An 18,400-nucleotide genomic window follows, 5' to 3' on the forward strand; every position below is an offset into this window, starting at 1 on the left:
TGCTGTTAGACTCAACTATTAACTATTTTCCATATGGTTTGCATCTTATTTTCAAATGGAAGAATTATTGCATCATTCTTCCATAAATATAGTTTCTTTTCAGGCCTGGCTGAAACTATTTTTCATCTATGAACATTTTCTTTGTTACATTAGAGCCTGTACGTCTATGCCAATCATAATACTCTTTTAATCTTCAGTACATTTTCATCATACACTTTATTAAATCCATTTGTATTTTTTCACTAATTTTTTTAGGGGGAAGGACATAGTAACAATTCTGGAGAGAGTGACTAGAAGAATATTAACTTTCTTGCAGAATACTTCTTGGAAAATCAGCTGAGTAGGATCTTCATTCCAAAGTGACATTTCAACTTGTTTCTTATATTTCATCTTCAGGCATCACTCCAAAATGAAGATATTACTTGGCTAATTTCCTGAGAAGAATTCATCTTTATAATTTGCTAAGAATTCACAAATATGAATTTTCTTATCTATGGAATTTTCTCACCATATTTGTAACCAGTTACCACTATCTAAAGGAAACTTAAATGTGTTCAGGGTCTGCTCATTTACCACATGAATATTTCCCTTGACAAATATATTGCGTTAGTATTACTATTTCTTGTAATACTAGTTCTAACAATACCTCTATTTTGGCATCTGCCACCTATTCCGGCACCAAGAAGTTCCTCCCATACACCTTAGCAACTCATGGTTGTTGCATCTGAAGTGATGACAGATCCCGTTCCAAATATGCCAAGGGTCTCACTAAGGCCTTCACAGACTGAAATTACACCCCACACCTTGAACAGGGACAGGTCTCCCCTGTCACCTCCCTACCAACCCTCAAATAATCACTGAGAAATATCCTCTCCACCTCTTCTACAGCAGTATTCTGCTGCCCACCCAACATCGACAATATTATTATCTGCCTCTATTCAACACTAGCTCCTAACCCTTTGCCCTATGGCTCATATCCCTGTGAAATTCCTACATGAAAGACCTGTACTGTATTGTCCCACTGGCACCTACTCCAGTCCTGTCACAATTATTTCCTATCCTATCAATGGCAAGCCACCTGTGCAAGTAGCTATGTGGTCTACTAACTTAGCTGCAACCACTATGTGGCATTTTATGTGGGACTGACCAATAACAAGCTGTCTGTCAACTTGAATGGCCACCATCAAACTGTAGTCAAGAGATAGCTGGACCACCCATTTGCTGAGCATCCTGCACTATACGATGTGTTCCACTCTAAGTAGTGCTACTCAGCCTGTGTCTTCTGGATTCTTCCTACCAACTTCTGTATCCAGAAAGGCCGGTACAGGACCTGCAACATGCGATCGTGCATTATGCTCCTGAAATGTAGGGTTTCCCAGGGATCGAATGAAGGGTAGAGCCACAGGTCGTAACACATCTGAAAGGTAACATCCACTGTTCAAAGTGCCATCAATCTGAACAAGAGGTGACCGAGATGTCTAACCAATGGCACCCCATACCATCACGCCGGGTGATACGACAGTATGGCAATGATGAATACATGCTTCCAATGTGCGTTCACCATGATGTCGCCAAACATGGATGCAACCATGCTTTAAACAGAACCTGGATTCATCCGAAAAATGATGTTTTGTCATTCGTGCACCCAGGTTTGTCGTTGAGTACACTATCGCAGGCGCTCCTGTCAGTGATGCAGCGTCAACGGTAACCGCAGCCATGGTCTCCGAGCTGATAGTCCATGCTGCTGCAAACATCATCAAACGGTTCGTGCAGATGGTTGTTGTCGTGCAAACGTCCCCATCTGTTGACTCAGGGATCGAGACATCGCTGCACGATCAGAAAAAAATAAAATGCAAAATCCTCAGAAACGTTTCTGGAGCAATACACAGGGATAGTAAATGGATGAAGAAACCAAAGAATTATACAAACACACTGTCACACTCACAAACATGATGATAAAATGCTGACTAACATGCTATGGGTACACGAACAGCAACAGACTCACAGAGAGGATATTTGATGTAGTAAACAGCTCAATAAAAAAAAAAAAAACCAATTGGCCTCAAGAAGTAGAAGATGACCTAAAACAAGCAGTAATCAGTAGGGGAATGATGAATGAAAGAGACAAATTCAGAAACAAAAACATGAACACCAAATTTGAAGTAAAAGAAAGGAAGGAAGAAAATAGGGAAAATATGGACAGACCAAAAACACAGCCAAAGAATGAAAAGATTTTGGAAAGAGAAAAAAAAGAAGGAAACACAAAAGAGTGAATAATAATGTAACATTAAAAGTTGCAAACATAGCATTGAGGGCAAAAATGTGTGATAATAATAACAAAAATAACAAATAAAACATTGTCTTTTAGTTGAAAAAAGTTACCTTATTGTGATGTTTCAACCTTGTATATTGACTACGATGTCTCAGTTGCTTCAGAATGCTTTTCCAAGAAAGTGTCTGCTCTCATATCAGGCTTTGCAAGATTAGTTCACAAAAGCTATTGCCAACAAAACTTATTATGTCACTGCAAATAAGAGGTGGTGCTGACTTCCAATAAACATTATTAATGCTAGTTATAATTCAAACTGGGAAACCAAATGCAACAACTTGAATCAAGAAGACAGCTGATAAAGTCAATTTAGTAGAAAGATTGAAATGGAAAGAGGTGGAGAATTTAAGCAATTTTATGTTTTAGCCAAAAGTGTCTGAATCAAACTATATTACACAAAAATTTAGGGCATGGTGTACATAGAGCATTTATTCTTAAGCAGTCAGTTCTATTTGAGTTCTTGCAATTGATTTTTGATTTGCAAAAAACAGCAGATGGTTCAGTAGAGTTATACTGCGATGTTATAACTTATAACCATGATAAAGCAGGGTTGTCAGTGAAGTACAGCACTTAGCACTGAAAGCACATTTAGTATTTACACAAATGTGCAGACAGAAAAGAAATGCCTCTTGGATGAAGAGTGTTGCTATTTATGCAAACATCAAATATTCCAGAATATATAAGCAATACAAACATAAGAAATATTAAAAACCTCCCAGAAATGATAAATATTAAATAAAAAATATCTGCTGGTGATTGGATTTGAACTGGCAACTCACAGCAGATCGGCGAGCAATACTAACCACTACTACACACTTCATGCAGCACAGATAGTAGCATTGCTTCCTCTCCTGTGCCATTTCGGATGTTCTCATTGAAGCCAGTTACAGCATCCGAGGTCTACATCTTGTCAGTGGTGCGCTTATGGCAGTGCTGGAGGATTTTCCCATTTGAGTCATGTTGTCACGTTATCTTCACTGTGATGAGCAATGAAGTTAGTCCTTTCCATGAAAGCTTTACGTTCATTGAGCAGGCCTTCAGTTTCCTTTAACAAGAAGCCCCAATCATCAATTTGTTTGACAGAATTGTAGGAGAACTTCATACAGAGGACATGGATGATGTATCTGTACTTTTGTCTCCTCGATGAAGAGCCGTAACCCTTAATTTCGTATATGATGTCCGAAAAGCAATGAAGGATACAATAATGATGGTGTCTCTGTGCTTTTGACTCCTTGATGAAAGGTCCTAACCCTTAATTTCATATATAATGTCACAAGAGTGACAAAGGATACAATAAGGCCCAAAGTCATGTTTCAGTAAGTTTACCAATAGTCCCACTTCCCACACAGGCATAAAAATCCATAGAAAGTCTCCTGGGCTCTACCTCACTTGCCAGTGCTTGGTGGTACGGCACTCTCAATCCTTCTCCTGGATGTCAGGGGCCATACAGAAGCCAGCTGTCTTGCTTCATCAGTCCTGGTAGTGAGGTGTTTCATGTAGTCATCATATCATCTGGCTGGAAAAGGAATGTCGTATCCATAGTCATTCTGGCCTCACAATCTTGGGGAAAAAAATAACAGTCTGAAACCTGTAGTGCCCTGCTTCACTGTGTTATTTGGCAATGCCACAATGGCACTATTGTCTCTCAATCTCACTGTTCAACATCAATGTGCATCGAGAGCATATCCACCAACATCTTACTGAAGCATTCTGGGATGCCATTCATCTGAGGGTGGTAGAGTGTTGTCACCTTGGGGTGATGTCACAATGTGAAATTACCTCTGATACTAGTCGCAACTGGAAAACACTGATATTAGTCGCAAGTGGAAAACTCTTCCACTATTAGAGACCATCACATGGGTTGCTCTTTGCTTCAAAATGATGTCTTCATCAAGGGACCTTACAACTTCTGGAGCTTTGGCAATCAGATCAGCACTGGTGACAGCGTAGCTGTTGAGGTAGCCAGAGCAAACAGTTATCCACTGATTACTATTTGTTGATTTTGGGAACCTCCACAAGAGGTAAACTCCAATCCAGTGGAATGGCACTGTTGCAGTCGGAATTGGTGTCAGATGCCCCAGAGGTAATGACAACATGTACTTTGTCATTGGCATTCATTATAGTGGCTCACATAGTGCCTAGCAGATTGGTAGAGACTTGGGCAGTGATACTTGTGTCTAATATTTTGAAGAATCAGCCTCAGTTGCACAAATTTTCTGGTCCTTACCAGGTTTTGGTTAAATTAACCTAGCCTTCTTTAGAAGCATAAAATTACTATAACATGCCAGAGTAAGGCACAGTCAACATTAAAACTAAAACCTATAGTACTGTGGTACCATGTCGAATTAAAACTACTTAACTGAAGTCCAGCCCTGGTATCTCTTCACCACGCGGTCGGTTGGCAGCGGCAACTATGTTGGCACTGACCGTTGCACATGGAATTGCACTGAGCATATCATTGCATCTAATTTTCATAAAAATTGGATCATACCTCTGTGTATGCAATTTTCTCTTTGTTAATTAGAACTTGCCTTTGGTTGGTTCCTCTATTCTATGGTTTGCAGCAATGTTGGATCTTCTCTCAATTCAGCAGTAATGATATTTAATGCAGTGATGACTGAGATTTTGTCCATGTTTCTGACTCCTGCCAGAGGATTTCGTGAAAAGCAATTGACATCCTTGTGTTTGTATCCATTTTTGGGTACCACTGTGATGATGTATTCTTGGTCCCTCAGTATCCATCTCACCAGTCAAACTGATGGATCCTTCAGGCTAGCCAGCCAGCGGAATGGTGGTCCATCACAATGGTGAATGGTTTGCCAAATAAATATGGCCAGAACTTGTTGATGGGCCAGACAACTGCAAGGCACTGTTTCTCAGTTGCAGAGTAGTTCATGACAGACTTGGACGCTACTCTGGAAGCTTTTTCAGCACCTTCCTGAGTTTGTTCTAGAACTGCACCTATCCAGTGACAAGTGGTGTGGGTACAAAGTTCTGCCTCAACATTCTCTTCATACAATGCTAAGACTGGAGAATATATTAGTGCCTTCTTAAAGAAAAGGAAATATCTTTCTTGCACCTTATTCCAAGGACATTTGTCATCTTCTGCAGTAGTTCTTGCATGGGATGTACTTTGATACAGAAGTCCTTTATGAATCGCTGGTTGTGAGAACACATTCTGAGAAGACTTTTCACATCATGAGTGTGCTCAGGAGTCAAACAATCTGTCATTGCTTTTATTTTCTAAGTATTGAGGTGGATTCCATAGCTATTAACTAGGTACCCCAAAGTTTTTATTTCGTGGGCAGCAAAAAGGCACGTTTTCATATTCAGTGGAGGCCTGCACTCTGAACACACTTCAACATGATGATCAGGTGGCTTAGATGTTCTTCAAATTTTTTTAAGAAAATGTTATGCAGATAGAAAAGACATGTTGTCAATTTGAGGTGCTGAAGCAGCTTCACTATCATATGCTGAAAGGTAGCTTGAGCATTACATAGTTCAAATGGTGTAACTTTGAGCTGGTAGAAGCTGTCAGGTGTTGTGAAGACAGTGTTTTCCTAATTTCAACCTCATTTCCCAGTAACCTGTCTGCATGTCCATAATTGCAAATTACTTCACTCCTGTCAAGCAGTCTATGGTGTTATCAATGCCCGGCAGTGGGTAGACATCTTTTTTTGTGTTTTTGTCAATGTGAAGCTCTGATCTTTCACAGTCTATGACTGCTTGTAATGCCTGCAGGACGTCCCATCAAAGAACAACATTATGACTATATTCTGATAAAATGCTACATTTGAAGGGCTGTTGTTAATAGTTATTCTTTCAATAAATATTCCTGCCACTTGGACATATTTCCCTTTTCCAAAGTACAGCACAATCACTTTCATTATCACGGAAGATAGTCTTCTCTAGTTGGCAATGACAGGTATTCAACATTAGTGAAAAAGCAGTCCCTGACCCAGCTAGCTCCGACACAGGTTGACTGTTGATGATGATGTCGATGAGATTTCTTGATACATTGTTCATTTTTCCCATGTAGGATTTGCATATGTGACAGCCACATCTTCATAGATGGTCATCTCACATACATTTCTTGAATTCAGTGGCTAGCCAAAAGGCAGGTACCTCTGTGCAACAATGAGAAGTGGCTGTGGCATGATGAGGAGTGACCTGATCCAGTGTATGGCAATGGGCTTCATACCGCAGCTAGACCTTAATCATTTGCAGTTGATTAGCAAGGACAGGAATTTAGTGATGGTTGATGTATTGCGGGGTTACAGTCGATGAACACTCATTACCATTCTGTGGAATAGCATTCAGTGTATCCTGGATCTCCACAATGGAAATATAGTGGTGTGTTGTCATCTGCTCTCCAAATGCATGTTCATTTCCAGCACTTTATACATGGCAGGGGAGTTGATTGTAGTAGGCCTATTTGGAAAGTAAGGTCCAATCAGCCACAAAATGGAAACCACTGTGAAAATCAAAAATGTTTTTTTGCAACAGTTACCTACATCTTCCAGCTACTTCTCTACATAGTTGCTGCTCCGATTTAGACATTTGTGTAGTGTTGTATCAACTTTTCATAGAAGGCAGCCACCTGTGCTTCCTGCCAATTATCTCTGCTGGCCTACAGCTTGTTGTCTGTGCCAGGACATTGTCTTCATAGCCAGTGGTTAATGTCAGCAGAGATGGAACTCAGGAAGAGTCAATTATTGGCTCCATTGTGGGTGATCAAACAGTTCCCATCGAAAACACCCCAGGAGGATCTTCACTGCCCCTGCAGAGTGCGGCCAAGAATTGTCATGAAGAAGGAAATGCATGACAGCTATGTTATGTGGGCTGCATGAAATCAGGTGAAATCTCACACCAGGCCCTCATACTTGGCGGGAGACACTACTGTTCTAAGCATCTTTACATGCTCACCAAGTGCTCAGAACTGAAATGAGCGAAGTGACGTGATTGACAGGCATACTAGAGGCACTGCCCAATGCATCTGTGAAAAGATCAGATTTTCACTGTGGTTTCCACTTTGCATCAGAACAGACCTTACTTTCCGAATAACCCTCATACCTGCATTGGTCAGATGCTGAGTTATTGTTTGGCAACTGTAGCATAAGTCCAACTTGGCTGAGTCTATTCTTCTGGCACATTCAACTAGTAGTAGGAAATGGTGCTAAAGAAACATTCTCTGTTACCTTCTGATGTATGGGGTCGACATTGGTGATTTATATCTCTTGTGTACTTGGACTGACAGTTCTGGTGGTCATAAACTTCTGTACTGTTGTCTTACTACCTGGTGTATGAGAGGTACTTCTTCTCTTAGTACCTGACGTATGAGAGAGAAAATGTCATTGTGGTCTTCCACAACTGCCATAGGGACTACATTCAGGAGCCGGTCGTACCTCTTTTTTCTGACTCTCCTTTGTTGCATTTCCTTGAAGTGCTGGCACTAGTTCATGATTTCCTCAGTTGTGACTTTCCTTACCTTTCATCAAGTGTGAGATTTTGTTGGCTTCTGTCATATTTGATTGCACAGTGTGGCCTAGAGCCAAAGTATTCTGTATGTAAGACTTTGTCATTTCCTCATGACATTGGGTGCTGTTCTTCAGTTAGTCTTCCACTAAGCAGACTTGTTGCCAATAGTTGCCAAATGTTTTCTTTAATTTAGAGTTTGCCCCAACTATCAACTTTCCCTTCATCATTACTGAACCACTGCTGAACTGTGCCATCCAACTAAAATTACATCTTTGCCAATGACATCATGTTGTCCCACCTATCGTATCTGGCAACTCCATCAAATCCATCCAGAAATTTCATTAGCTGCTGACAAGCATCTCTGGAAAACACTGATGGATGTCTAATGTTTAGCTGACTTATTGCTGTTTTGGAATCCACTGGTCTCTCTAATATACAGAACTGGGGATAGTGTACTCCTTGTATGGCTTTTGTGTTGCCTACTTGGAGCCACAGTGATGTAGATGTTTTAAGTACCTGGCATCTTCACCAAACAAAATGTCATGTCATACCCATCAAATCTGAAAGCAGGGTTGTCAGTGAAGTATGACATTCGGCACTGAAAGCACGTTTAGGATGGATGCCAGCCTAGAGAGAGAACAGACCTGCATCCTAGATGTGAGTGCTGCTATTTATACAAACATTGAGTATGCCAGAATGTGCAAACATTATGAGAATAAAATATTTCAGGCGTAATTGATAAATGATAAACGCTAAATAACAAATACTTGCTGGTGATTTGATTTGAACTGGTGACTGGCAGCACACCACCTTGTGATACTAACTACTATGCCTCACTGTATGCACCACAGCTCACGGCAGTATCATGCAATTAGATTAGATTAGATTTACTTTCATTCCAATTGATCCGTAGTGAGGAGGTCCTCCTGGATGTGGAACATGTCAGAAAAACAACGATACATGACAAATATTTACAACTAAAACAAATAAGCTAATGTACCATTCCACAGTTCCCAAGTGGAATGATCGTCATTTTTAATGAACACTAAGAGTCATTTTACAAATACTAATGCACTGAATTTAAAATAAAAAACGTTTTTTATTTATTTATAAGGTAATAAACATGTAATACAACTACTGTAATACTTATTTACAATGAACACATTACTGCACTGAAATGGTGCAGAAGTTAGATTATACTTACACACACACACACACAAATTTTCAGTGAACACATTACTGCACTGAAATTGTGCAGAAGTTATGTTGTACTTATATACAAATCAGTTGGTTTTACTAAGAAATTCATCAATGGAGTAGAAGGAGTTGGCCACCAATAAATCCTTTAGGCTTCTCTTAAACTGAATTTCATTGGTTGTTAAGCTTTTTATGGCTGCTGGCAAGTTATTGAAAATGTGTGTTCCTGAATAATGCACACCTTTTTGTACAAGACTAAGTGACTTTAAATTCTTGTGAAGATTATTCTTATTTCTAGTATTGATTCCATGAATTGAGCTGTTGGTTTGAAAAAGTGATATATTTTTAATGACAAATTTCATTAAGGAATAAATATACTGGGAAGCTGTAGTTAGTATCCCTAGTTCCCTAAACAGGCTTCTGCAGGATGTTCTTGAGTTCACACCACATATAATTCTTACTGCACGTTTTTGTGCCCGGAAAACTTTAGCTTGGCTTGATGAATTACCCCAAAAAATAATCCCATATGACGTTGTGGAATGAAAGTAAGCATAGTATGCCAGCTTTTTCATTTTTATATCCCCTACGTCTGACAAAATTCGCATTGCAAACAGAGATTTGTTAAGACGCTTCAGCAGTTCTGTGGTGTGCTCCTCCCAATTGAATTTATTATCAAGCTGTAATCCCAAGAATTTAACACTGTCCACTTCTTCTATCTTCTTGTCATCATATGTTAGACATATACTCTTGGGACACCCCTTACAAGTTCTGAACTGCATGTAGTGTGTTTTTTCAAAGTTTAGTGACAAAGAATTGGCTAGGAACCAGTGATTAATGTCCACAAATATTTTATTGGCTGATCTTTCTAAGACTACACTTGATTTGCTATTTATTGCAATGTTTGTATCATCGGCAAACAAAACAAACTTGGCATCTGGTAATGTTACTGATGAAAGGTCATTGATATACACAAGAAAAAGTAAGGGCCCCAAAATGGAACCTTGTGGGACCCCACATGTAATTAGTTCCCAGTTGGATGATGCCTGATAGACATGTATCAAGCTCTTTCCTAATAACACCCTTTGTTTCCTGCCAGAGATATAAGATTTGAACCATTTTGCAGCATTTCCTGTTACACTATAATATTCTAGTTTACTTAAAAGGATATTGTGATTTACACAGTCAAATGCCTTTGATAGATCACAAAATATACCAGTTGCCTGCAATTTTTTGTCTAATGAATTAAGCACATTTTCACTGTAAGTGAAGATAGCCTTCTCAATATCAGAACCTTTTAGAAATCCAAACTGTGACTTTGACAGTATGTTATTTGAGATAAGATGGTTATAAAGACGACGGTACATTACTTTTTCGAAAATTTTTGAGAATGCTGGTAACAGTGAAATTGGACGGAAATTTGATGCTATTTCTTTATCTCCCTTCTTAAACAGTGGCTTAACTTCAGCATATTTCAGCCATTCAGGAAATATTCCACTGATAAACGATTGGTTACACAGATAGCTTAATATGTTACTTAGCTCAGAATCACATTCTTTAATTAACTTTGTTGATATTTCATCATACCCACTAGATGTTTTTGATTTTAAAGATTTTATGATGGACATTATTTCTGTTGGGGTAGTGAGGGTCAAATTCATATTATGGAAATTACTTGAAATGTCTGGTCTAAGGTAATCCATAGCAGCATCTACCGAACCTGACAACCCCATCTTTTCAGTAACAGTTATAAAATGTTTGTTAAAAAGTTCTGCAACATGTTTGTTAAAAAGTTCTGCAACACTATACACATCTGTCACCAATGTATCATTTACTCTTAATGCTATTTGTTCCTCTTCATGTCTGGTCCTACCGGTCTCCTCCTTCACTATATCCCATATTGTCTTTATTTTGTTATCTGATATGACTATCTTTTCCTTGTAATATATTTGCTTTGACATCCATATTACAGTCTTTAATATTTTGCAGTATTTCTTGTAATGTGCTATAGCATCAACATTGGAAATGTTTCGGATTGACAGATACAGTTTTCTTTTTGTTTTACAAGATACCCTTATTCCTCGAGTAATCCATGGCTTCTTTGTAGATTTTCCTCTAACCTTGGTAAGTTTTGGGGGAAAGCAGTGTTCAAATAAGGTAAGCACTTTATTAGCAAAAATGTTATATTTTTCATTCATGCCATGAGCACTGTAAACATCAGTCCAGTGAATGTCTCTGAGGAGTGTCCTAAAATAATCAATTTTTGGCTTACTGATTACCCTCTTGAGCTCAGATTTAACAGATTTTATATCCTGTTCAGTATTAACATTTAACAGAAGGAACTGCATGTCATGGTCTGAGAGGCCATTGGCTATTGGTTTTGTAATATAATTTTGTTCATTGGACTTTTCTATAAAGATATTATCAATGGCTGTTTGTGAGCAAGTGGCTATCCTAGTGGGGAACTTTACTGTGGGAATTAAGTTGAATGATAGTGTTACTAACTCAAATAAGTTCTTATTCGGAGAGTCTTTAAGGAAATCTACATTGAAATCACCAGCAACCACTATTTCTTTGTTTTTGGTTATTAAATGGGCCAGTACAGCTTCAAGGTGGTTTACAAACAGATTAAAGTTACCTGCAGGTGCTCGATATACACTTAATATTATGAAAGATTTTTTGTGAAAATCTAATTCTGTTGCACATGCTTCCATATGCTGTTCTAGGCAAAATTTATGAATGTCTATGTTCTTAAATTTATGACAGTTCCTGATGAATGTGGCAACTCCTCCTTTCTCCATTTCTGATCTACAAAAGTGAGATGCTAACCTAAACCCTGTAACACTTAAAAGTTCTATACCAGTGGTCACATGATGTTCAGAGAGGCAGATTATGTCAGCTGGGTTTGAAGACTCTAATTCATCTATGCATATAGTTAATTCATTAATTTTATTTCTCAGTCCTCGAATATTTTGATGCAATAAAGATAGCTGACATTTCACATTGTCTGAGTTAAAATTGGGTGGAGTTAAAATATCTGCTGACAGTTGAAAATTCTTAACCAATGGCTGTTTATGCTGATGTAATAAGCTGGAATTATGTTTTTTGATTTCTTTTTCAAACTGAAGGTTTGTCTCAGTTCTAACCTCTCTTAAAATTTGCTTTCTTTCTGTCCTCCCTACCCTAAAAAAGGGTCTTTTCTGAATCCTATAACCACTGGTATTTTACCACTCATGACAGTGCCTCCCCCCTTTAACTTTCCTGCTATTTCCCCAGCCAATTTACCCTTCCCCTTCCTGTTGAGGTGAAGGCCATGCCTAGTATAATCCCACCTACTGAGAGAATCAACATGAACCACACCAATGTGTGACCCCGCACCCGACATGAGCAGCCATTCCAGCTCCAAATTAACTCTCTTGACAGAAGAGTTCAAATGAGGTCGGTCATGGCGCCCAAGAACAGATACAAACTCAACACTAGTATGCTTCGATGCTGATGCAATCTTCGCCAGGTCACACTCTATACTGTACCCAGGATTTCTGTCAATACTGTTACCTGCCCCACCCACTATAACCACGGTGTCTTCCTTAGTGAAATCTTTGCAAAGTGATCCTAAATCCTCTGTCACCTGCTCCAGACCAGCACTAGGTTTAAAAAAATTGGTGACCTGGTATTCTGATCCTAGTTCATCCTGCAAGAGTTGGCCAACACCTCTTCCATGGGAACTACCTAACAACAACACTTTCTTTCTCTTTTCTGATTTCCCTACATTCTTACTTTTCAATCTGCTGCTGAAAGTTTGTTGTGCCCTGTCTACACCTGCAACTGCTTGAGGCTCACCAGCTTCTAACTGAAGCAACAGGTCAAATCTATTTTCCACATTCACCATAAAGCTGTCAGACAAAGTTCTAGGCCTGTTCCTCCTGTTGCCTGTTGCCACTTCCCACCTCTCTTTACCCTTCTCCCTCCTTAACCTGTCAAGATCTCCTCTGGCCTTGTCTAATTCAGCCTGAAGGGCAGCAATTTTCCCCTCCTGTTCCAGTATCTTCCTATCTCTACTACAAATCCTACAAAACCACTGATGAGTCTCATTTACTTCCCCTATTCCCACGCCACTACAGTCACCCACATGGAAAAAACTACAGCACCCATCACACCAAAGCCCCGACCTAACAATTCTACGGCAAGTCAAGCACTTTTCACTCATGGTAAACGTAATAGTTGATTAAGAATAAGTCAGTTAAATTACAGATAAACACGAAAATATGGTTACACAAATTTGGCCTATACGCAACTGTGTGTAAACAAAAACAAAAGTGCAAAGTTTCTGAAACAACAAGTTAAACTTTACGCTACTTTCCGGAAATGCTAGTTAAATAATGAAGAGGTAAGCTAAGTTAAATTGCTGGAGAGAGCAAGGAACAACTAAGCGAAATTCTATAGATTTGCTGCAGCAGAACGTAAACAAAAAATACGACTGTACGGTCTTTTCGCGTTTTCTGCTATATTACGTAAAGAAAAGTGAAACCTTTAATGGTACACTTAAACGGCACACTAATACACTTATTTACCACGTAATCAGTACTAATCTATATGTTTTATAATCTAAAATAACTTATCTTTACGAGAACACCAAAACTCGCGCTAGTCGCCTGGCTGCAGGGCTGCCAATCAATTAATGTAGATGACAGAATAATCCATCTGTGATCTGTAGAGGCCAACTACTATTAAGCTGCTCTTGATTGTCTTTATTGTTATTACTATTGATTCAAAGGCCATCTCCATAGCTTTGTTTTATTATATTCTTTTTATTTCAGATGTTATTTGTAAAATAAATGGCTACATGAACAACCTCATATATTTTGTGCAAAACTTAGAACTACAAGTGTCTTCAATCTTGCACCAAAGTTGATTCACACTACATAAGCACAGGGCATAGTCTTGCAGAAATGCACCAGTTCATTCGGTTCACTTGGTAACATACTGAATGTTCTGGAACCACCTGTAGTGGTACTGTCAACATTCATACCTTCATGTATGCTGTAGGCTGATTTGCAGTAAAAAAAAGGGGGGGGACTGCAATCTCAATGGCAAAAAGCCATTTTGTTAGAGAAGACTATTCAGTTAAATATTTTCTTTCTTTACTTTATTTAACTTTCTCACAAGAAATGCATACCCTTGTGGTTGAAATGTAATCCATGTTTCATTTGCAGACTTAAATCAGCTTGCCAGTTGGCATTTTATATAATCTGCAACAAATATTTTAAGCTTTGCATTTGTTTTTCTTCTTTTTTGTTAATAGATAAACTGTTAATTAAACTGTGTTGATGAGTAATGGTAACAATAATAATATTTTTCAATTTTTTTAGTTCTAAAAACTTTGTGAAATCTCCAAAACAAACATCAGCTTTGTTATGTGCATCAATATCTGCAACATTTGCACAGACAATGAAATAAATTTCGTACAACATTTTGCCTTCTAAATCTAGATTTTCCATGATTTTTTGTTATTGCTATGGGCTTTACAATGCTGCTAACTTGGCTATTATAGTTTATCAAGTAACATTCTTATGTGGCTGTCTTCAAGCAAGCATATGTTGCACTTTGTTGTTGTAGATTTTCAAATGCAGTTGTCATTCTATGCATGACTTTTGTATTTCATTGTTGACATTGATGCACTCAAGAGACATTCTATTACTGTCCATCTTAAGGTCCAGAGGTAGCAGTTGTTAAGGTGATTGTTATAAATATTTTAGCAGACAACCAATAATATTAGTAATATAGTCCACAACAATGTGTTTTGGGAGTCAAGCTCCCATCATCTGGCTATCTAAGCTAATCCTACACATAACGCACTTCAAAAGCACTCAGAGTCAAAATATAAAAACAAATACAGTTATTTGGACATGGAGCAAGACCACACCAATGGTTGCCTGTGCCAAATGATTCACATTTACTGTACTAAGAAGGCATTACCATTCTTGCCTGTTTGTTTATTAAGTGAATTATCAAGCTTAACTCAGTGGATTGCTATTTCAAGTTCCTCAAACACATTGAGTTTCTTTCCTTCCTTATATACATGTGCCATCTCTAAGACACTTGTGCTTTTAGGGAATGACTAGTTTCATGTGTATGCTAGGCAACCACCTGTCCGTTATAGTTGCCCAGTCTGAAAACATCTACATGTTACCTATATCCTGTCAAATACCACATTAACATATTTAAGACAAATTTCACAGAAACTGTCAAACATTTTTTGGCCATACAACATCCAGTTGCCATTCATAGCAAAAAATTTAATGAGATATAATTTAAAGTATGAAGTTGGCAACAGGATGAGTAAATTTGAACAGGCAGGTGTTTATAGAATACAAAGCATATCATGTGAAGCAAAATTGATAGGACAAAAAGGTAGGAATTTTTTGACAATGTATAGGGAGCATACAGACTAGTCACTCTCTGGAAGGCATAGAAGTGGACCTAGAGTTTAAACGTTTAGATAAGAAAGGGAAGAAACTCGACCTGCTTGAGCAACTTGAAATAGTAAGACACTGTGTTAAGTTTAGTAATGTGCTTGATAAGCAAACTGGCAAGAATGGTAGTGCCTTCTTCAATGGTTTTTTAGACCTTTTTTAAGGTTGGTGTTGGTACAAAAAGTATGAGTGACTTGGCACAGACAGCCATTGGCATGGTCCTCCCCATGCCCTTTGTAACATTTTTGGAAACTTATGGAATGACTGAGAGCTCAGTACTGTCTGTCGGAGCTGAACACATGTTTACAAACTAGCAGTGCACAGAGTGGCAGCTGATGTGACCAGTGTTTACTGCCTTGTGGTAGGAACGCTTTGGTGGGTGTGCAGTAACACGGATAAGCAGAGCATAGAAACTGTTATTATTTTTTAAGTAAAACGAGAAATTCATGCCCAAATAGTTGTATCTGTTTTTATATTTTGACCTTGAGTGCTTCTGAAGTGCATTTTATGTAGGATTAGCTTAGACTGCAATATGATGGGAGCTTGACTCCCAAAATGTGCTGCTGTGGAATATATTCCTAATATTACTGGTTGTTGCTAAAAAATTTCCTTAGTAACCATTGACACTTACAGTGGAATGGGTTTGATCATTAAATATGCATCTTGCATTTTGGCTTTTGTCTTGGGACCTTCAGCCAATATTTGTTTATTGATTTTCCTGACTTTTTTTCCGGCATGAGTGGCTGACATTGTCAAAGGTTCAACCACCATTGCTGTTGGCAGGGTTGGACTCCAAGACAGAAGCCAAAAGCCAATATATCAATTAGTAGCCATGAAAGCCTTAACAATTTTGCATTAAATATGTGATTGATAAAATGGTTACTTTCACAGAAAAATCTTAAAATTTAGTTCTACTACTTTACCAATATACTTAAAAGCTGCCCCTGACATTGTTGATTTCAAAAAGGTCTTTTACCTGGATGTTCCAATAAACAGTCATAAAACTTAAATTGTTATATTACAAGAACCAAGAAGAATTTAGGTTTATTAAGAAATTTAATATTTGTTGTTTTGTGTGAGTTTTTGGTCTTTGTCAGTCTGTGTCTCAGTATGTAAAAGTCCAGCTTGCCTTTAGTGTTGAGACTGTGTATTTTTTCGCTGGTGTTAAACCCACTTTAGCTACTTTTGACATAATGCTGTATAAATATATAGGTTTATAAGTGTCAGTATCTCTGGCTTTATAAAGAAGAAATGGCAGTGTTCCTTAGTATTCACTTTGCTCATTAGGCTGAGTACCCATATTATTATTATTATTATTATTATTATTTTCAGAATTTCACTGATATAATAGGAATTACCCCTATCAGTATGCAGTAGTAAATGTGTGGCTCTGAAAGACCAGACTACACAATTCAGATACTAATTATTGACTCCATCTGTCAGTTTCCACCTGAGATGGTGTAGTTGAGCTGTTTTCTTGCAGACATAGACGATATGGTGCTCCCAGCTTAAGTTGGAGTCAGTGTGAAATCCTAACAGTTTAACTGATTTATGTTGTACATCATTAGTTAATCATAAAATTTGTTCCTGTATTTTATCAAGATGATATGGCTAAAGCAGGGATTACTACTGGAGCAGGTAGCAAAGAAAAAAAAAAATCTTCTTGAACTAAGAAGGTTACAGGTATTCAGTGTTGACACATCATGGAGGAAGATGAGAATGCAGGAGTGCCACAGCATGATGTGGCATGGACTCAACTAATGCCTGAAGTAGTGCTGGAGGGAACTGACACCATAAGTCCTGCAGGGCTGTCCATAGTTCCATAAGAGTGCGAGGGAGTGGAGATCTCTTCTGAACAGCACGTTGCAAGGCATCCCAGATATGCTCAATAATGTTCATGCATGGGGAGTTCGGTGGCCAGCAGAAGTATTTAAACTCAGAAGAGTGTTCCTTGAGCTACTCTGTAGCGATTCTGGACGTGTGAGGTGTTGCATTGTCCTGCTGAAATTGCCCAAGTCCGTCGGAACTCACAGTGGACATGAATGGCTGCAGGTGATCAGACAGGATGCTGACAAATGTGTCATCTGCCAGAGTCATATCTAAACATATCAGGGGTCCATTGATTTATGAGGTTGCCTACATACCTGTACACATCCATCTGCTCGATACAGTTTGAAATGAGACTCACCCAACCAGGCAACATTTTTCCAGTCATCATCAGTCCAATGTTGGTGTTGACAGACCCAGGCAATGCTTGAAGCTTTGTGTTGTGTAGTCATCAAGGGTACACGAGTGGGCCTTTGGCTCCAAAAGCCCATGTCAATGATGTTTTGTTGAATGGTTCACATGCTGACATTTGTTGGTGGCCCAGCATTGAAATTTGCAGCAATCTGTGGAAGGCTTGCACTTCTGCCACATTGAATGATTCTCTTCATTCGACGTTGTTCCTGTTCTTGCAAGATCTCTTTCTGGCCACACCCTGACATTCACAGAACACTCGTGAAATGGTCATATGGGAAAATTCCCACTTCATCACTACCTCAGAGATGCTGTGTCCCATCACTCATGTGCCGACTACAACACTACGCTCAAACTCACTTAAATCTTGATAACCTGTCATTGTAGCAGCAGTAACCAATCTAACAACTGTGCCAGACACTTGTTGTCTTATATAGGCATTGCCAACCGCAGTGCCGTATTCTGCCTGTTTACATATCTCTGTATTTGAATAAGCATGCCTATATCAGTTTCTTTGGTGCTTCAGTGTATAAGGCAGCTAACCGAAATGACACTGCCAGCAGTAGATGCTGCTAGTCCCAGTGATCAATCATGCCAGCTGCCCCCTGAGATACTGGAAACCATAACACAAAGATATAGAGACTTCCAAGAATGGCACTTAATGAGACACCCCACCACAAAACACCAC

The 18,400-nt window shown here is 38.7% G+C and overlaps 1 protein-coding gene across 5 annotated transcripts in view; it reads left to right on the forward strand.

Annotated features, from left to right (window-relative positions):
- The window catches only part of LOC124723040 (coiled-coil domain-containing protein 177), a 291,118-nt gene that overhangs the window by 185,567 nt on the left and 87,151 nt on the right, over window positions 1-18,400 (forward strand). The window lies entirely within an intron of this gene.

The sequence above is a fragment of the Schistocerca piceifrons genome, chromosome X, assembly GCF_021461385.2.
Source record: "Schistocerca piceifrons isolate TAMUIC-IGC-003096 chromosome X, iqSchPice1.1, whole genome shotgun sequence".
Classification (NCBI taxonomy): Eukaryota; Metazoa; Arthropoda; class Insecta; order Orthoptera; family Acrididae; genus Schistocerca; species Schistocerca piceifrons.